General features: G+C 41.8%; 1 non-coding gene across 1 annotated transcript; it reads right to left on the minus strand.

The window, feature by feature from the left end:
- Positions 1-4,358: 4,358 nt before the first annotated feature.
- Positions 4,359-4,431, minus strand: Trnav-cac (transfer RNA valine (anticodon CAC)). Its single transcript has one exon. It is a non-coding gene; the product is annotated as a tRNA-Val (tRNA).
- Positions 4,432-21,630: the final 17,199 nt, after the last annotated feature.

The following is a 21,630-nucleotide window of genomic DNA, read 5'->3' on the forward strand; positions in this document are numbered from 1 at the left end:
CTTATAAAAACCTAGTCTTTATGCCCACCAAGTTTCATTCGATTCTGAGAGGGTGTTGCCAACCACTGGTTGAGTTGGCGCGAAATTCGTCTCCTGGAGAAATCACAGGAAATAAATTTTACAGTGACCCTAGAGCTACAGCTTATTTTTCTGTTCGGTTTGAATTTTCTTCAGGGCCTGTGGTTTATTGACGGTTTCATTCTCGGTAATTATACATTTGAACGTTTACTTACTCGAAGTTAACCAATTTGTGAAGAGGGCACGAACGGTGAAGTACTAGATTTGTTGTAATGAGCTGAATTTTTGTATGGTGAGAAGGTCAATTTTCCGATTCTGCAATAATGGTTAAAAAAGGCGTGGGTATTATGATTCCTTGTCTACTTTAATGCTATTTGAGCAAAATTTTGCGAAACTTTGTTGTTTAAGTTGCAAGAAATGGAGAAAACAACAACACGGTTACCCAAAGTTTTGCTCAAACAGCATCAAATTAGGCAAGGAATCATAATACCCACGCTTTTTTACCCATTTCATTGCAAAAACGGAGAATTGGATTTCTCACCATACAAAAATTCAGCTCATTACTTCAAATCTAGTACTTCACCGATTGTGTCCTAGTGCCGACGCTTATTTCTGTCTGGCTTCTAGAAGGATGTTCTATGCAAACATATCTTGACGCCATTTATCTATAGTAATGATCAAATCACATTCCGGAATGTTTTATGAGTTGACCCATTTTACCCGACTTTGGCATTTTGGAATTTGTCCCACTATCCAGTTGAAATGCTCTGCTCAATTGTGGAGTATTTCTGTGTCATTTAATAATATGGGAATAAGTGCTCAGGTGATTAACCCAAATAAACAGGAATGGACATCTTCTGTGAAGAAATTATTAGAGAAACACAATAGATGTGTTTTTTTCTTAAGTTCTCTAAGTTTCTAAGTTCCAAAGTTTACCATATCCTTTCACGTTTTTAGTCAAAAACTCATCATGATACTCCTTAAATGATCTTTGTAAATATGTTGCCATGAAATCAAAGCCAGACAGAAAACCACAGATGTTCAGTTAACCCGTTTGACCCCAGGAAAAAAATAAAAGTTCAAAAAATCGCCAACAGCCCATTTCTCAACAGAATTCAAATTGTCTCCAGAAACCAATACTACAACGAACATGAGTAGGAGAAGTCAAGGCATGAGCCTATTGAGGCATAAGCGAATGAGTTTATCAAATTTCCCTAGAAATAGTTTTTGTTTACTCATTGACACATGGTGGAATATGAGTTTACGAAGTGCACAGGGATTCCACTAAGGTAAAACATGTGATAATATTTCATCTACAGCTCAATGAACTCAAGGCCTGACTTTTGCCAGGCCATCCCGAGTACTCAGGAATCTAGTCGACGAATTTACTTACTCCTGTTCGATGTAGTATTGGTTTCTGGAGCCTACCATTGCTTTCCGCGTGCATAAAACTCTCACTGTTCTCCGTTTATGGTTCTGTGAAGTCAAGGCATGACTTTGCTAAGGTCATCAAATTTTCCAAGGAATAGTTGTGTGAGATCTTTTGTGACACATGATAAAATATTTGAGTTTATGTAGTGCACAGAGGTTCCACGTAGGTAGAACATGTGATTATAGTTTATCTGCAGCTCAAAGAACTCAAGGCCTGACTTCAGCCAGATCATCCCGGGTACTCAGGAATCTTGTCGAGGCTTTTACTTACTCCTGTACGATGTAGTATTGGTTTCTGGAGCTAACCGTTATTTTCCGCATGCAAATAGGTCTAATTGTAGTCCATCTACGGTTCTCTGTAGTCAAGGTTTGACTTCAATCAGATCGTCCAAAATTTGTACTGTTCGTTGATATAACAAACATTATACAGATGTTCAAGTATTGGTGCAAATGAAAGCGATAAAAATAATTGAAAATAGTCCTTGGTGATTATTTCGAGTGTTCATGTTTTGCAAGGACGGATTCGGACAATCAATCGAGATATTGAGCAAATATTAACAATAGTACAAAGGCAACACATGTTCTAAAGATGTCCCCGATGACCTATGGGGTCAATAAGGGAATAATATCTCGTGTTTAATTTCATTTGAATACAACAAACGCAAATGAAGACCGGGATGGTTCAGAAATGTTGAATATCTCAAGAACTCAAAAGAAACCTATCCGTAAATCTCAAATTTGAACCTGCAACAACATTAACTATAGTTAGGCAACGGAATGTGCAAATTCCCATTGAAAAACTTCATTATGAAGAAAGTTATGGGGGTGCAAATCGTTCTTGGCCATATTTTTGCCCGAGTTGACCCAGTGACCCACCGGCCTTACACCGCCAGAAGTCCAAGAAAATGCTAATCCCGTATATTTCCAAAACTATAGTGTTGTGCGAGTTTGTGTGCAAAATTTGGTTAAATTCTGTTGAGAAATGGGCTGTTGGCGATTTTTTGAACTTTTATTTTTTACCTGGGGTCAAACGGGTTCCTGTTTTTAAGAAAGAAATGAGACAAATAAGATGGAATAATGGAAAGATCTTTGTAAAGCACTTTGGAAACTTTCTAAATATAGCTTAAAACAAGTTTACAATTATCAACTGCTCAGTGCAAAATGTAATTAAAATAAGTAGGTCAATACACACACTCTGTAAATTTTTTTTTCAACGTTCAATAAAAAAAAATATCTTAAAGTTCTTGAACCACTTTTGAACAATTTATCCAAAATATTCTCAGCTCTGTTTTCAGGAGTATATGTTAAATGAAATTTGTTCAAGAATATCGATAAGGGTCTCAGACTTAATACCAAATAAAAAGGAAATATAAGATAGGTAGAAACCGTAGAAACACTTTTTGTAAAACATGATTTCAGCATGAAATAATGTTCCGCCACGTGTAAAATGTAAACAGAGCCGCAGTGATTACACATTACTCGTCTACATTCTGAATTATTTTTTCTACCTGCTATCATAGGCTCTATTACTCAAGTGTCTCACCTGCTAAGCTTTCTCCACATTCATGATGTGGAACGCCCATGAACGTGGGCAGACGCAAACGACGAGGGTATGAGCATTCACGCGCCAAAACCTCTTGAACGAACAGAATGACAGTACTATTATGCCATTTCCACGCGTTGAACACCTGTGGGCAGCCCCAACCAAATGCGGAAGAAGAGCACTCTGCGCCAAGTCCCATTAAGCCAGTGCCCAACACCGATGAAATAAATGGTACATGAATGATAGCCTAGGAAGAAGACGAAGGTGTGGAATCTCGCTCGCCGAGGTCTGCTGAAGCACAAAAGCACCCAATGTGAGAGCCGCAGATTAACATTTTACCGTTGATATATCACATGGCAGCAAGTGGTTCCCTTTTTCGTCATCCACGTGCTCGACTTGCAACAGTGAAGGGGGTTTTGTCTTTTTTTTTCGTGTGCTTTCCCGCCCACCCAATTACGTGAATGTGATTTAAACGGTGTAATAATGTGCCTTAATTTGGTACCTGCCCTTGCAGGGGGAAAATTATGGCGGAGTTTTATTTTGCGATGGTTCACTCCTCCGAATAACGGATGTAATCCATGATAATGCGCAGGGATCACGCATTGCGTAGAATTTCTTCAATTTATGGCATCATATTTTTTACTTAATAAAAGGTCCTCTGGTGTCAAATTCTCCTCACCATTGATGGCCCAGGTTAGTCTATTGTTTGACGTACCTCTTCAATTTCTCACAAACCATCACCCAAAGAATAAAATTCCAGTTTTCATCGAATCACCGCCCATTTAAATGCCCCCCTTCGTGCCATTCTTATTGCTAATGACAGCTCGCAGCTCTTGACCTGATGAACGTTGATGAACCGCACACAGCTCTGCTGGCGTTGCGCGTTGGTAGTGGAGGTGACCACAAACGGAGGACATTTTCAGTGATTCGTCATTACTTGGGTTACAGCGAGAAAAAATATGCGCCGCCAAATAGGTATACCAGAATGCCTTCCGTGGTTGAAGCTGTCGAGGCAGCTGCTGCGACAATTTCCCAAGCAAAAGAATGAAAGCAAAATTTATTTCACCCGAAGCCGGTGCTATATTTTAAATTTCTGAATTACGAAATGTTGCAATTCAGATTGGTTGCTGTCCAAGCGGCGAATCTTCAAGTGGTGAAAATAAAAAAAAATATTGCTCACGTTTCTCTCTGATGTGAGCTATAAGTGAACATAAAACAATTCAGCTAAATACCTAATATGGTCAGACATGCACCTTTACCAAGAGATCAGCAGAGCTTATCGTTAGCGCAAATTGTGCGATAAGAACCAACCAAGCAGACATCTGACTGCGACCAAACGTGATTCATTCCTTCTTACAAAAAGATTTGTTTCCGCCCGGGTTCGAACCGGGGACCTTCTGCGTGTGAAGCAGACGTGATAACCGCTACACTACGGAAACCTTGATGACTTGCTGTCGCCCACTGATCTTGATGAAAATAAATGCCTTGAGTAACGTTTCATTGATTGCGTGAGTAGCTAGGCTGTTATCACTTTACAGCAGGAAACGAGCATGAGTGGGCATCCACGCGTATGCGAATAATGATGATAATAGCATTACCTACCATGTCTCCTTATTAATTTTGCGCATAACCAGATCGCTAGGCTAAAAGCGTAGGAGAACAAAGTCCAAAATTCTAAAATGTGGTAAAATGGGCCAACTCATAAAATCGATCCTGAATGGTGTCAACTTAACACTGCCAAGATATGTTTGCATAAAATATTCTTCTAGAAGCTAGGCCGCCAAACCTAATCTTATGATTACCCAATGAAAATTGGGAACGTCCGTTTTTTTGTGGTTGCAATTAAGGTTTTTTGGTGATTTTATTACCAGCCATGTGTTTCCAAGGAGATTAAGAAACACATGGAGGCGCATGGTTGTTGTGTCTACGCTACCCACGTTCCTAAATATGATGACCATCGTTTACATTCTTAAGCGGCCACGGAACGTTTATAGGGAAAAGCAAAGGGAGGTTGCATGAGCGTTTTAAGGAATCCCAAGGGGTGTCAGGGAAGTACCAGGAGATCTAAGGGGCGTTCCAAGAGTGTCCCAGGGGATTTCAGGGGTTTCAAGAGGCACTAGGAGGTCTCAGGGCTGTTTAAGAGAGTATCAGGGTCGTCTCAGAAGATTTCAGGCGAATCCCTGGGGCTCCAGAGGGCCTCAGAGGAACTTCAGAGGGTCTCAGGGGCATTTCAGGGGATTCCAAGAGATCTCAGGGGCGCTTCAAGAGTTCTCAAGGTATTTCATGGGAGTTCTAGAGGGTCTCAGATGAGTTTTTGGGGGAACTCAGGAGCTTTACAGAAGGTCTCAGGGGCGCTTCAAGGGGTCTCAGGGGGGTCAAAGTGGTCTCAGGAGCGCTTCAGAAGGTCTCCGAGGGTTCCAGGGGTGTTCCAGAGGCATTTTAGAGGATTTCAGGTGAAAGCAGGAGATCTCAAGGGCGTTTTAGGGGGCTCATGGGGTTCCAGAGAGTCCCGGGAGCGCTTCAATAAAGTTCCAGGGGTCTTAGGGGCGTTTTAAATTCAAGTTTTATGGTCAGGGAGTTTCAGAAGGATTTCAGGGGGATTCCTAGGAGCAGTGATGGAATTGCTCTTATCGTGAAGCACCTCGCGAGTGAAGATCCAACAAACAGCTTCCTCACGGTTCCGAGAGTAAGCCGTATGTGGGTTCATTCGCACCCGCTTGCTTCACGAGTATGAAGCAAAACAAATACACTCTTGAGTTTTTTTGTCGCAAAAACCTAGTGCAATTTTAATAGCGAATCATGTAATTATCCATCAGAAAGTAATGTTTTGTGCTTCATTGTTCCTGTAAAGCAGGTCAGCCGTGTAAATGCGTTCTTCATTAATGTGAATAATTCTCAGAGTGGCTATGCGAATCAAGACGAGTGCGTACCAGCTTCGTTAACTCGCGAGTAAAGAAGTGCGAATATATTCAGACCTCCGTTGTTCACGAGTAGACTTGCTTTGCATTTGTGTCTGCTCAGCTGCAATTCTCACTATTATCCACCCCTGCCAGGAAGTTTGAAGGGCGCTTCAAGGCGCCTCTTGTACGTTTCAGGAAGTCTCAGAAGCGTTTTGGTATTTCAGGGGGTCCCAGGGGTATTGGCAGCATTCCAGGAAATCTTAGGGACGTTTCTGGGCGTCCCAGGAGGTTTCAGGGGGTTCCATGGAGTCTCTAGGGCGCTTTTTCGGGATTCTTAGAAGTGATCCAGGGAGTCCCAGAGGTGCTTCACAGGGTCTCAGGGGTTCTAGGGGATCTATGGAGCGTTCTTGGAGGTCTCAGGTTTCTCACGATCTCAAAAGGTTTCTGAAGCTCCCAAAAAAAACTTGAAACCCTTTGAGATGCCTCTGAAATGCCTTATGAAGAAATAGCTAAAATAGTAAAAATTCACAAATAAAAAAAAATCTGAAATATCTTGAAATGCCCCTGAAACCTTCATAATCCGATAGCAACTCCCTTGATAACCCCGTAATCTATTTAAAATATCCCTGAGGCTCTTTGGACTACCCTCAAAGGGTTCCTTGAGCCACGTGAAACAACCCTGTTGCGTTGAATTGCCCATGAAACCTCGTAATATTATTGAAACGCCCCTGAAATCCCCAATTCCATTGATATGACAAAGAAACCAGTCTAAACGTCCTTAGAAGGCTCTTGAAATCTCCCAAAACAACTCCCTGAAACGCCCCTGAAGTCAATTGGAACCCTCCTTTTTTTCAATCTCTGGGAGCTTCCAGGCAACCTCCTTAGCTCCAGGCTCAAAATTGGAGATGAAGCTAAGGGGGTTGCCAGGAAGTCCCCAGAGAGTCTAATACACATGGGTTTCAATTGGCTTCATGGGCGATTTAGGGGGTGGATTCAGGGGATTCTGGGCATTATTCCCAGGAGCAAGACCTGTTCTCGTGAATTAAGCTTCCTCATTAGGGCTTTGAGGACTTAATGTGTGCACAAAATTTCCTTGTTGATTTATGTACAATTTTAATTTATGCACCACGGCATAAACAAAGGGTGCCAGAGTACATAACTAAAACTTCCTTTCCCTCCTGAAATGTAAGGTTTTTCGCACCACGATGGTGTAGTGCACGTTCAGCGTGCCTGTATGGGTCATGTTGACCCTAACATACTAGGATTATATTGACTCTTTACCTAATGGAATCAGTTATTACTTTAATGGATTTCTAGGTTGACGAGGTTTCAGAGGGTGAGTGGCTAGGATAATGAAGATGTGGAGTACTGGGGTACTGGAGTACTGATTTAATGAATTTGATAGGGGTTTCATGAGAGTTTCAGAGTGAGTTCAGAGACGTTTCAATGCGTACCAGGATCCTTTAGAGGATATTGAGGACTTCCAGAAGAATTCCCGAGGGTTTTAAGGATGTTAATAGAAGCTTTAAGATATTTTCAAGGATTTCGGCGGATTTTAAGTCGTCTTATGGAGCTTCAACAGTTTTCAGGGAGGCTTAATGAGAGTGTAGGAGAAGTTTACAAGCTCCCTAGGATGATTTAGAAAGGGATTCCGAGGGAGAGGAGTTTCAGGGCGTTTCAGTGAATTTTATCTCAGCGGGTTACAAACGGGCTTAAGGAGAGTTTGAGAGAAGTTTACAGGCGTCCTAGTCGAGCTTCAGAGGGGTTTCAAGGTAGTGCGTTTCATTGACCCAAACAACACACATGTTATATATTAGTAACGACAGCGCAAGTTTTGGTTGTATAGAAGTTTATTTGACGTTATTCCAACACAATGTTAGAATTACGTAAAATAAACTTCTATACAACCAAAACTTGCGCTGTCGTAACTAATATATAACATGTGTGTTGCTTGGGGAGCTTCAGGAGAGATGTCCAAGGAGTAAGTGAGGATATAGAGAGATTTCCAGGCGTTCAGAAGGCTTCAGGAGGGCTTCCACTGGCTTCAAGGAAGTTGACAAAGATTTCAGGAGTGTTTTAAGGGGTTTCATGACGTTAGATTCTATAGAATCTAATTTTGGTAACTTTTATCACCAACCAAGTGTTTCCACGGAGATAGAGAAACACATGGAGGCGCAAGTCTATGCTATCAATGTTCGGGGTCATTCAAATATGACGACCATCGTTTAGCGGGGAGGGAGTGACATTCCATGTATTGAGTGTACCAAAAAGGCGGGACAGAGGGGTGGAAAGGAATAAAAAAAAGCCCGAAAAATGATGGACGTAATTTTTGAATGTTTTCATGAAGTGGCATCTTACCCCATGGCAGATGGCCTTTTCGCACCACTTCCGTTTTACGAACCAGTTTTTAAAATAGCTAAAAATCTATGAAAATGCGTTAGTTTAGTGTATATTTCAGCTGGAATATCAAGCAAATATTGTCTAGTTGCTGTTACCACTTTGAAAGCCTAACAAATGAGGCTTTTTATAATTGAAAACGATGAAAGTTTGAAAAATGGCATCCTACCCCACTTTCTCCTACATGAATGAGCACTATCCCTCTAAATGGTCAAGAACTGCTCCATTGTTATTTCAGATCAATGACGGTATCGATATCTGTGACAATTGGAGAGTCAGCAGCACTTCGGTTGTTTTTCCCAGACACGTTCCAGTCGAATACAGAGTTAACTAGCTTTGGCAGACCTGCGCCGATGTCGATTATGTTAGACAATTTCAGGAATTAAAAAAAAAAACTTCTGCGTCCAAAGTTAGATAGAAAGGGTGAGTTTGGTGGTAGTTTCAGAAGCGTTACATGAGACCTCAGGACCGTTACATGGGACACGAGAAAGTTTCAGGGGGTTTTCGTAGGCATTCATTGAAGTTTCGCGAGTATCGGAGGTGTTTTCAGGAGTTGTGGAGGAACTTTGCTGCGGTACAGACTGTCCGAGGGGGTTTCAGGGCGTTTACGCAGACATTGAAGAAAATTTAAGAGAATTTTCGATGGGTTTCGGTAGTATTACCGGGGAGTTTTCGGGGGTTTTAGAGGGTCTCAGGGCGTTTTATGAGATCCAAGATGGTTTCAGGGGGTTCTCAGGAGCATTTCAGCAAGTGTTAGAGGATTTGAGGGGACGGGGGCTGGTTCCGGAGTCATTACAGGAGGCTTTAGGACAGAAGGTCGAAGGATAAATCGTCGAAAGACAAAAGTTCGATGGACAAAAGGTCGAATGGACAAATGGTCGAATGAACCAAAATGTTAGTAGACCAAGTTACCAGCTGGTGTATCTCGCTTATAAGAAAAAAAAATTGTTGAGTATTTTTTGTTGTTCATTGAGAGAAACTTTATAATGCTGTTATAGAAATCATACGCATTTCAGGCACTACCATTTATATATGTTTTTTTCCTTTTTTTAGACGGTTCTTTTAAGTTATGTAAATGTAATAATTATTCAAGGAATTACAGTATTTAGTCTTTGCTACTGGTGTTTTGGTGACTTCCGGTTTTTGAATAAAACTAAGTTTACCAACTCTACTTTGCATGTAGTTAAAAACCTCACCATCTGAGGCAAAACTCAATGCCAATGAAATCAAATTGGGTTAGGGATCCATGACTGGAAAGTGAAAGTATTTCTATTGGAAGATCCGAGAAGTACATAATACTTGAAGGGAAAAAAGAAGAGGCATAATATAAAATTTCTGGTGGAATCCTTGAAGCAATTTTCTTGCAATATATGTTATAATTTTTTGTGATATTTTTACAATTGATAAAGCATATCCTAGATATATTTTCAATTCCTAGTAGCAGCTTATTTTGCTGTCCTAAGAAAAGTCTTTGTGGGAGCCACGAAGAAATTGCGATCTACCTGAAGCAATTTTTTGAAAAATATCTGGAGTAACTAGGGTAATTCGCCAATTGTTGAACACTACCCTAATGTTGAACAGTTTCTGAAAATTTTATTATATATCTAACTTAAGTAATTTTCGTTCAACGTAAACGTAGGATGCAGATGCGTATACATGTGTGTCACGATATTGCTCCAATAAAGTTACAAAATTTGTATATTTCACGTCAAAAATATTGATTGAAAATTTTGTATCACTAATGACACGAAAACTGCACAATTCTTAGGATTAATTTTAAGAAATTGCTGTTACGAAATAAGCTTTACTGGCAAATCGACCACAAATATCAAAGTCACACCATAGTTACAAGAACTGGAAGGGTGTCCATGTTTAACATTGTTGAAAATCATAATTTCATAGTAATTTTATTTGAAAAAAAAATATTTTTCTAATCACCCTGTCGTTATGCATCTAGGATCCAATTGTTGAACACTGGCACTGATGTTAGCATGACTGCCAGATTTTTTTTTTCACTTTACCTAACCGTACATTTCATGAGGCTTCAAGGGCGTTCCAGGGATGTTCCAGGGGTGTTCCAAAGCGCTTCATGAAAGTTCCAGGGGTTCTCAATGGGTTTCAAGACCGTTACAGAGGTTTTCCAGAAGGATTCAGAGTGTTAAGGGGGTCCCAGGAGTATTTCAGGGTGTTCCAGGGGGGTTCAGGAGTGATCCACGGGTTTTCAAAGGTTTTCAGGGTGTTCTAAGGGATTGAGTGGGTCCCATGGATTTCCACGAGTGACTGAGGGGGTGTTCAAAGGTGTTCTTTTCTTCAGTCGTTTTCGCTTCTAGTCAAATCTTTTCATTCATTTGTTGTATCTATTTAGTCATGTTTAAAACGATTTCAGTCCACTAGAGCTCTCTTCAAAGAAGAAGCCATTTCTTGTCATTGAATGAATTGTCACTCAAATAACTAACTGGGCAGAAAACACGAACAATCTGGAAAAAAATCCGCCAGAGTGAAAAATTGTCGGATGTCGGTTCAAAGTCGCGTCAAATTTTATCAAATGTTGGACCACTGTTGGACCCACATCGGATAACTATTGGGTCTATGTTGAGTTTGGTAGCCAAAATAAAAACAGGTCAATGATAGGTTTATGTCGGGTCATACGTCATCAATTACGATACTGGGTCATTAGGCCGAAGGCCATTAGGCCGAAGGTCATTAGGCCGAATGGTCATTAGGCCGAATGGTCATTAGGCCGAATGGTCATTAGGCCGAATGGTCATCAGGACGAATTGAAAGTTAGCCGTTGTTTTTACCTTTTCCAACAATTTTTGACAAAAACTAGTTTAACAATGGAACTAGAAAGAATAGCCTATGTTTTAAAGAAGGAAAAATTTATGAATTGAATATCAGCAGTTTCAGCGCCAAAAACTATTTCAGCAATGATACTAGAAAGAACAGCCTATATTTAAAAGAAGGAAAAATTCATGGGTAAAATATCAGTAGATTCAGCATCAATAAAGTATCTTCGTGCCTGCCACACGATACACACATGCAAAATGGTCATTTGCAGAGGAAGCTCTCAGTTAATAAGCTGAGAAGCAGGCTTTGTCTCAGTGGGGACGTAACGGCAAGAAGAAGACCCAATGACCATTCGGCCTGATGACCATTCGGCCTAATGACCATTCGGCCTAATGACCATTCGGCCTAATGACCATTCGGCCTAATGACCTTCGGCCGAATGGCCTGACACCATCAATTACGAACAAATATTGAACTGTTCAACAATTAGTGAGAATCGTCCAACATTAGGATGAGTTAGCTTAAGGAAGCGTTCAACATTTGGGTTACAGACTTCCCATACAAATGTTCTGTTTTCTCTTAGAAAATGGGATTTAAGGGAATAAAAATTCAATGTGAAGTATAAACAATGAGTGGATATAGTCGTTCCCTGGATATATTTCAACTAAAGTGGAATTATGCACGGAAAAACAAACGAAGACAAAAATGCCGGTACTAACCGTCCAACAGGAGAATTACCCTATTGGAGAAATCGTTCAAAATGTTCAATTTAAAAAAAAAACCTCCGTTCACAAAATTTCTGTTTGGCTTTATTTAATCGCTGTAATGATTGGAGTTATAATGGCAATATTTCAATCTATGATTCATCCTTCTTCTTCCCATAGATTTTCCTTTCAAGTAATTGATTTTCACATTAAACTATTAAATCAAACCATTTCTTTCTATCATTTATGGGCATCTATTTCGAGTTGCAATGTGGTAATAAATTGCATTTTGTTTCTTGTATATTTAACCTTTTGTCCTGAACAAGAGACGAACCAGCCAAGGGCTGAAAGTCTCTTAAATAAAGACAAATCAATCAATCAGCCTTTGTCCTATTTGACCTTATGTCTTTCGACCTTTTTATCATAGATTCTTACAGGAGCGTTTTCGAGGGTTTCAGAGAGTCTCAGGTACATAGGGTCCGAGAGAGTTTGAGGGGGCTTTCAGAGATTCCTTAGAAGATTCCTTTTTTTATTTGAAGTTCTGAGGCAAACTGATGAACTGGGATATCAAGACGTTTGTCCTTAATTGTCCCATACAACGTTGACTCAACCTATTGAGCATAGAATATTTCCGTGTCTACCATATGATTGATATACGTCTGTAAATTGGTCATTGGCAGAGGAAGCCTTTTCAAGTTTCCAAAGAAAATCTTCGCAATTTTCCACCGCTCCCACAAACCAACCCAAAAATCCCACCTGGCAGATGTACCTCCGTTGATAAATGGCCAGACATAAACAAAGTAAATGAAGGTGGGTTTAACTTTTCGTTTTTGGCTGTGTCGAGTCGAGGTCAATCTGGCAACCGGTCGGTATGGTCTGGCCTGGCCGACGCGAACCCAAGCTGACAACTCTCAGCTTCTGGCCCAAACAGCCCCAAAGTGCCATTATTCTCGTAAATGAGCTTCTTTTGTGCGATTGGTTGTGGTGGAATCAGAATTTACCTTATAAATGTCACCGCTCAACTTTCTCCCGAAAACTTGCAACAGCCACTATCAATTTACCATATCAGGGGTGGCGGCACACGGTTGTTTGTAAACACGGAAACTTTCCAACCAGCATCAGCAGCGATTCGACCGTTTTTTTTTCCTGCTCCGGTGTCCTTTGTCGGAGGAGTCGCTTATCGTAGGAGGAAAGATAATTAATTATTATGACAAGAGATTACCACTTGTAATGAGTTTTGACCTGAGTGAGGTTGGGGGTCCATAAGAATGGAGTGTGAACTTTGGGGTTGTCCTTGTTCACCGGGTAAGGCAACGCCCCCACTCTTTCTCTCTGACTCGCTCTGCTAATGTGAACGATAATGACATTGGTTTGCGTTGTCCTTTGGTCTTGGTGGTCGGTCGGGTCCGCACTTACTCGGTGTTCATCTTGACATAAAGCGAACAATGTGGTACTTCCTCGGAAAATGCCATAACAATAGACCGGTGGGAAAATGGTTCTTGGCGGATGGTTGCGTCCAGGATTCATGCGAAAGATGTGTAAGAGTGTATTTAGGACCGAGACTATAGCGCCATTATAACAGATAACAGAACGGGTTTCTTTTGTTTTTCGCCTTGAGGAAGCAGTTTTTGCTGCAGCCGCCATCAGCGAAGATCTGTACACAGTATTGTCACAAAGGGAACGAAAGATAAAGAGTTGTTTTCTCGAACCGTGGGTGAAGTGTAGGTACTTTGTGGTGATTCTTTTAATTAAGAGATTTGGCCTTTGGTGTAACATCCTCTCAAGGATAGTGCAAAGTACTACTAAAAGTGCTTTTAATTCAATTACGCCCATGGGGAGAACGATACCACGAAGACTAAACATAATGGTACAGATACGAACTGAGTTCCACAGAGAGCCGTTAGTAAGGCACAGTTTATTGTACAGTAGAATCTCAATTTATGCTCATTTTATTTGTGCCAAACTCAGATAGCAGAGCGCATAGTAGAGAGCGGCTAGAACAATGTACATGCTAGCTGGAGGAAGCTGGATAAAGGCAAGCCTAGGCAGCCATGTTACGATAGACGGGGATACCTTCGAGGTGGTGGAGGACTTCGTCTACCTCGGATCCTTATGCACGGCAGACAACAACTTCAGCCGTGAAATACAAAGGTGCACCAGCAGTGGAATTTGGGTCCTCTATGGGCTTCACAAGAACCTGCGGAAGAGAAAGCTTCATCACCGCATCAAATGCACCATGTACAAGTAGCTGATAAGACCGGTGGTTTTCTACGGGCACAAGACCTGGACTATGCTCGAGGGGGCACAAATTTCCCAAATGGAGGAGAACGTGCCTCTGGAGCCGATCTACTGATACTGATGATCGAGGGGGACATGCAATCACTCGAAGTGTTGGAGCGTTGGGTGTTTAGAACCATCATTGGTTCTTGCGCAGGAGAACTAGCATCCGGATTGTGACAAAAGCTGGAAGGATACGATAGGCAGGACATGTTGTGAGATTGCCGGACAACAACTCCTGCAAAGCTGGTGTTCACAAAAAAATTTGGATGGAACAAGAAGACCTGGAGGGCAGCTTGCAAAGTGGGCGGATCAGGGGGAAAGAAAATGTAATAATGACGGTAACTATGACAACGGCTGCGAAGGGAGAGTACAGAAAGGTTGCAATGGCGCATCAGGTGCGTATTATGGGTCCCTCAGTTCAGTAGGGCGATGGAAATCTCAGTGTCGTCCCAAGAGGGATCGCAGGGGGTTCACGCAGTACCAGAAGGTCTTAGGGGCGTTTAAGGGGTATTTAAGGGGTTTCCAGGGAGTCTCAGGGGCACTTCAGGGTCTCAGTGGCGTTTCAGATGGTTCCAGGGGATCTCAGAGGGCTCCAGGTAAGTTTTGGCTGGTCTCAGGGACGTTTCAGGGGCATTTCAGGAGATACCACGGGATGCCAGGAGGTCTCAGGGGCGTTGAAGAGATTCAATTGCGTTCCTGGGGGTCTCAAAGGGTAACAAGAGGTTCCAGGGGGTCTGTGGGGTGCTCCAGAAGATCTCAGGGGAATTTTAGGAGGTCTTAGGGTCTTAGGGATGGGATCCAAGAAGGTTCCGGGTTTTGGGAGTTTTTGAAGATCTCAAGTGTGTTACACCTGGAGTTTTAGAAATTTCGGGGGGTTTTAAAAGATTTAGGAGGCATTTCAGGTATTTTTAGAGCATTGTTGGCGGGTTTCTGAGGTGTTACGCAGGCAATTTCGGGGATTACGGAGTGCCTTAGGTGCGTTACATGGGATCCGTTGAGGTTTTAGGGTGATTTCGAAGACATTGCAGGAAGTTTCAGAAAATTTTCGGAGACAACTTCACAAAAACTCTTAAACCCCCTCGCTCTGCTTTGAAACGCCTCTGAAACCTCCATTATCCGATTAAAATTCCCTCGAAAGCCATTCGAAATGCCCCTGAAACTCCTTTTGCTTTAAAAGTGTTCCTAAGACCCCCTTTTTCTACTTCTTCTTCTTCTTTTATGGCCCCCACTGGCACTTGGCCTGCCTCGCTTAAACTTAGTGCTTTTTGAGCACTTCCACAATTATTAATTGAAGGGCTTCCTTTGCCTGCCATTGCATGAATTTGTACATTGTGAGGCAAGTACAATTATACATTATGCCCAGGGAGTCGAGTGGGGAGTCAGGAACGGGAAACAAATCCGCCGTCTCCGGATTAGTGATCCATAGCCTTAACCACTAGACTAACTGGAGACCCCTAAGACACCCCTGATCTCCGTAATCCCATCGAAACGCTCATCTTCAATTATCATAATCAAGTTGTAATGCCCCCGAAATCCCTTGGAACGCTTTTGAAAGAGTTCAGATATCCACTGAAACGCTTCTGAAAACTCCTTGAAACGCCTCTGAAATGCAATCAAACGCTCCTAAAGCCTCTAGGAACACCCTTGAAAAGTTCTTGAAACTTCCTGCAACTTTCTCAAATGTCTTGAAACGCCCTGCAATCCCTTGTAACGCCCTTTAAAGCCTCCTGAACCGCCTTCAAAGCCCCTTGAAACGTCCCTAGGATACCGTTAATACTATTGAAACACTTCTAAAATCCCCTTATCTTATCACCCTTCTGGGACGCGCGCCGTTGCAAAAAGTACAACACTACCAAAAAACCTCGGTTGTCGTATACAGCGCTAGCGCGGTGCAGTTAGAGCTGCAATACCCTGAAACAATTTCCTAAAGTCCCTTGATACCCCCTGTTTTGGGGGCTCTCTGGGAACTTCCTGGAAACCCAAGACCTGTTCTAGCGTACTAGATTCCCTCATTAAAAATGGGAACTTTAGATGAACTTCTGTAGAAATATTCTGAGCAATTCCTGGAAGTTATGCAGGAACGCCTGTAGAATTTCCCGGATGAATTCAAGTGGCATTATCCAGAAAACTTCTGGGGAACAGCTGAATACATTCTCTCGGAAAATTTCCTAAGAATTACAGAAGAAATGTTTCAAAAAATTGCGGCGGAACTCCTGAAACAGTTTTTGAAGGAATTTCCAAAAGTACTTCTGCTTACTTTTAGTCCTGAGTACCTATGGTGGCGCAGAGTGCCGAATTGAAAGATCTCCATCCTGGGCAATTACCGGCCATCGCCTTGACCTATGGCCAGGTCAAATTTCTGTCGACTTCCTTTAATTCCTAGCTGAGGCTGCGCCACCATGAGCCTCTGGGCCTGCTTCTGCTACGATATCCTGCTGGGTTTAAATCTAACGCTTGTTTGCAGATTTCGTTCCCGCCCCTGCGTAGACTGTGGCCGGCTTTTGTTGACATTGACGATGGAACTCCACGTTGAAGATCCAATTGTGAGACCACCATGCACGAATTATACACCACAGGCTAGATGGTAGATAAAGATCTGCAACCGATGAGTGTTCTCCGCTGATACATCCCAAGTTTCACTGGCGTACAACAGTCACACTCAATCCTGAATTGCCTGTTCAGCACTTTCTTGACGAAAATAGAACAGCAGAACTATTTCGGTACCTTCGGTAGTCGATTTTACTGAGGCTCAGTAGACCAACTGTCAAAACCGGGTGCAAAAGGTAAACAATGCAGTATAGCTGTATTCGGCTGTTCTATTTTCGTTAAAAATTTACCAAACACGGTATTCCAAATTAAGTGTGCACAAATTTCACGTTCGAGTTAAAAATTAGGATTTTGATGCGTTAACTAACATGATTGTTTTCCATAAAGCCTGTATCCGCAATAATCGGGACACAGAAATACAGCTGTAACTCTGCAATAGATGCATTAGAATTGCTCAAATTTTGTTTAATAACATCTTAATATGTGTTCATTTCACGTACAAAATTTCATGTGAATCGGTGCAGTACTTTTTGTTGTAGCAACAAAAGAGTAAAATGTGCGCCATTGAATTTTGTACAGTCCCTAGTTTTGCTTGTCAGCACTGTAACTTTTGAATTTGGCAAAGGAAATGGCTGAAATTTTGATCACAAACCTGTCAATCTACATTTGTTGCACAGGCAAAATTTAAAAAAAATCGATGCACTATCAACAATTTTATAGTCGAAACATGTATTGGTACTAAACATGATTTTAGCCCCTCAGACAACAATTAGTCAGCACCCTTTATTGTTTCGATTGTACTATTGAAAGTACTATACCAATAATCACCAAATTTTGCAGGCGTAATATACACATAATCAACTAACTTCTATGAAAATTTCATGAAAATTGGCAGAGAATTTCAAAAGTTATGAATAGGCAAATATCGCACATGAAAAACACAACAATTTTTCACTAACACTCCTTTCAACACCAGTAGCTTTCAAACCAATTGATCAAAGTTGATGAAATTTTCCAAGAAAGTGTCTCTATCATACGCGCCAACTTGTGACGTAGTTGTGGGGGGCAAGGCCTCTCAAAATCAATTAAATTCGGATAATATCGATGCAGTTCATCTAATTTAGGCATATCCACGTGAAAACTAGTGCATTGAGCTGAAAAAAGTTGAATATTGTCCAATTTTGGAGAGCTTCACCCCCCCCCCCCAACTATGTCACAAGTTGGCGCCTATGATATCTATAAGTATCATAACTGCTAACGAAATTTCCTAATTATGATCACAAAACTTTGAACTGTAGCGTAAAAGAACCATCTAGTATGCAAAAGAAAATTGATCATGATTGTACAAAATGCTTAAAATCACGTCTGATTGTTTTTCATCCACAGTTAAAAGTAATGCATCGATTTTAATGAAATTTGGTACAAATAATAAACATACACCAAAGAGTTCTCAGTCAATTATTTGGCAAATTTTACCGATTCATTACAGAGCTACTGACGTACTTCTGTGTCCCGATTATTGCGGATACAGGCTTTACATTTCTTGAACTCGCAAAGGCAGCCCTCGCCTTTTTGATCAGTGCACCTATGTCCATCTTGGTGCCGCCATCGGCCGCCATTTGGCTACCAAGATATTGGCAGCTTTCAACATTCTCCACTGATTGCCCAACTACCGTAAAGCTGGAAGGGTTGACCGTGTTTTCATTCAACGATTAGGAGGAATCCTTGAAAGAATTACTGGAAGAATCCTTGAAGGAATTCCTGGAGGAATCCTTGAAGGAATTCCTGGAGGAATCCTTGAAGGAATTCCTGGAGGAATCCTTGAAGGAATTCCTGGAGGAATCCTTGAATGGATTCCTGGAGGAATCCTTGAAGGAATTCCTGGAGGAATCCTTGAATGCATTCCCTGAGGAATCCTTGGAGAAACTCCTAGAGGAATCCTTGAAGGAATTCCTGGAGGAATCCTTGAAGGAATTCCTGGAGGAATCCCTGAAGGAATTCCTGGAGGAATCCTTGAAGGAATTCCTGGAGGAATCCTTGAAGGAATTCCTGGAGGAATCCTTGAAGGAATTCCTGGAGGAATCCTTGAAGGAATTCCTGGAGGAATCCTTGAAGGAATTCCTGGAGGAATCCTTGAAGGAATTCCTGGAGGAATCCTTGAAGGAATTCCTGGAGGAATCCTTGAAGGAATTCCTGGAGGAATCCTTGAAGGAATTCCTGGAGGAATCCTTGAAGGAATTCCTGGAGGAATCCTTGAAGGAATTCCTGGAGGAATCCTTGAAGGAATTCCTGGAGGAATCCTTGAAGGAATTCCTGGAGGAATCCTTGAATGCATTCCCTGAGGAATCCTTGGAGAAACTCCTAGAGGAATCCTTGAAGGAATTCCTGGAGGAATCCTTGAAGGAATTCCTGGAGGAATCCTTGAAGGAATTCCTGGAGGAATCCTTGAAGGAATTCCTGGAGGAATCCTTGAAGGAATTCCTGGAGGAATCCCTGAAGGAATTCCTGGAGGAATCCTTGAAGGATTTCCTGGAGGAATCCTTGAAGGAATTCCTGAAGGAATCCTTGAAGGAATTCCTGGAGGAATCCTTGAAGGAATTCCTGGAGGAATCCTTGAAGGAATTCCTGGAGGAATCCTTGAAGGAATTCCTGGAAGAATCCTTGAAGGAATTCCTGGAGGAATCCTTGAAGGAATTCCTGGAGGAATCCTTGAAGGAATTCCTGGAGGAATCCTTGAAGGAATTCCTGGAGGAATCCTTGAAGGAATTCCTGGAAGAATCCTTGAAGGAATTCCTGGAGGAATCCTTGAAGGAAATCCTGGAAGAATCCTTGAATGCATTCCCTGAGGAATCCTTGAAGGAATTCCTGGAGGAATCCTTGAAGGAATTCCTGGAGGAATCCTTGAAGGAATTCCTGGAAGAATCCTTGAAGGAATTTTCTGGAGGAATCCTTGAAGGAATTCCTGGAGGAATCCTTGAAGGAATTCCTGGAGGAATCCTTGAAGAAATTCCTGGAGGAATCCTTGAAGGAATTCCTGGAAGAATCCTTGAAGGAATTCCTGGAGGAATCCTTGAAGGAATTCCTGGAGGAATCCTTGAAGGAATTCCTGGAGGAATCCTTGAAGGAATTCCTGGAGGAATCCTTGAAGGAATTCCTGGAGGAATCCTTGAAGGAATTCCTGGAAGAATCCTTGAAGGAATTCCTGGAGGAATCCTTGAAGGAAATCCTGGAAGAATCCTTGAATGCATTCCCTGAGGAATCCTTGAAGGAATTCCTGGAGGAATCCTTGAAGGAATTCCTGGAAGAATCCTTGAAGGAATTTTCTGGAGGAATCCTTGAAGGAATTTTCGGGAGGAATCCTTGAAGGAATTCCTGGAGGAATCCTTGAAGGAATTCCTGGAGGAATCCTTGAAGGAATTCCTGGAAGAATCCTTGAAGGAATTCCTGGAGGAATCCTTGAAGGAAATCCTGGAAGAATCCTTGAATGCATTCCCTGAGGAATCCTTGGAGAAACTCCTAGAGAAATCCTTGAAGGAATTCCTGGAGGAATCCTTGAAGGAATTCCTGGAGGAATCCTTGAAGGAATTCCTGGAGGAATCCTTGAAGGAATTCCTGGAAGAATCCTTGAAGGAATTTTCTGAAGGAATCCTTGAAGGAATTTTCTGGAGGAATCCTTGAATGCATTCCCTGAGGAATCCTTGGAGAAACTCCTAGAGGAATCCTTGAAGGAATTCCTGGAGGAATCCTTGAAGGAATTCCTGGAGGAATCCTTGAAGGAATTCCTGGAGGAATCCTTGAAGGAATTCCTGGAGGAATCCTTGAAGGAATTCCTGGAGGAATCCTTGAAGGAATTCCTGGAGGAATCCTTGAAGGAATTCCTGGAGGAATCCTTGAAGGAATTCCTGGAAGAATCCTTGAAGGAATTCCTGGAAGAATCCTTGAAGGAATTCCTGGAAGAATCCTTGAAGGAATTCCTGGAGGAATCCTTGAAGGAATTCCTGGAGAAATCCTTGAAGGAATTCCTGGAAGAATCCTTGAATGCATTCCCTGAGGAATCCTTGGAGAAACTCCTAGAGAAATCCTTGAAGGAATTCCTGGAGGAATCCTTGAAGGAATTCCTGGAGGAATCCTTGAAGGAATTCCTGGAAGAATCCTTGAAGGAATTCCTGGAAGAATCCTTGAAGGAATTCCTGGAGGAATCCTTGAAGGAATTCCTGGAGAAATCCTTGAAGGAATTCCTGGAAGAATCCTTGAATGCATTCCCTGAGGAATCCTTGGAGAAACTCCTAGAGAAATCCTTGAAGGAATTCCTGGAGGAATCCTTGAAGGAATTCCTGGAGGAATCCTTGAAGGAATTTTCTGGAGGAATCCTTGAAGGAATTATTGGAGGAACTCTTGAAGAAATTCCTGGAAGAATCCTTGAAGAAATTTCTGGAGGAATCTACCTGAAGGAATTCCTGGAGGAATCCTGGAAGAAATTCCTGGAGGAATTCTGGAAGAAATTCATAGAGGAATCCATGAAGGAATTCCTGGAGGAAGCTCTTTAAAGAAATTCCTATAGAAATCCTTGAAGTAATTTTTGAAGGGATCCTTGAAGGAACTTATAGAAGAGCCCTTGAAGGAATTCCTAGTGGAATCCTTGAAGGAATACCTGGAGGAATCCCTGAAGGAATTCCTGGAGGAATCCCTGTAGGAATTTCAGGACGAACCTCTAGTGGAATTTATGGAGAAATTCCTGCAGGATTTTTAGAGAAATACTTTGGGAATCTCTTTGTAAGCTTTTGGAGAAGTTCTTGGGGATTCTTTGAAAATCTCATGAGGAATCTTTGAAGGAATTCCTTGACGAATACCTGGAGGAATCCCTAGAGGCACTCCTGAAAAAATCTCTGGATGAATTTCGTGAGGAATTGAAAGAATCTTTGGAGAAGTTCTTGGAGCAATTTCTGCAGGAATCTCCGAGGAAATTAATGGACGAGTCTCTGGATGAATTTCTGGAAGAATCTCTGAAAGAGTTCCTGGTGAG

The sequence above is a fragment of the Aedes albopictus genome, chromosome 2 (assembly GCF_035046485.1).
Source record: "Aedes albopictus strain Foshan chromosome 2, AalbF5, whole genome shotgun sequence".
Lineage (NCBI taxonomy): Eukaryota > Metazoa > Arthropoda > Insecta > Diptera > Culicidae > Aedes > Aedes albopictus.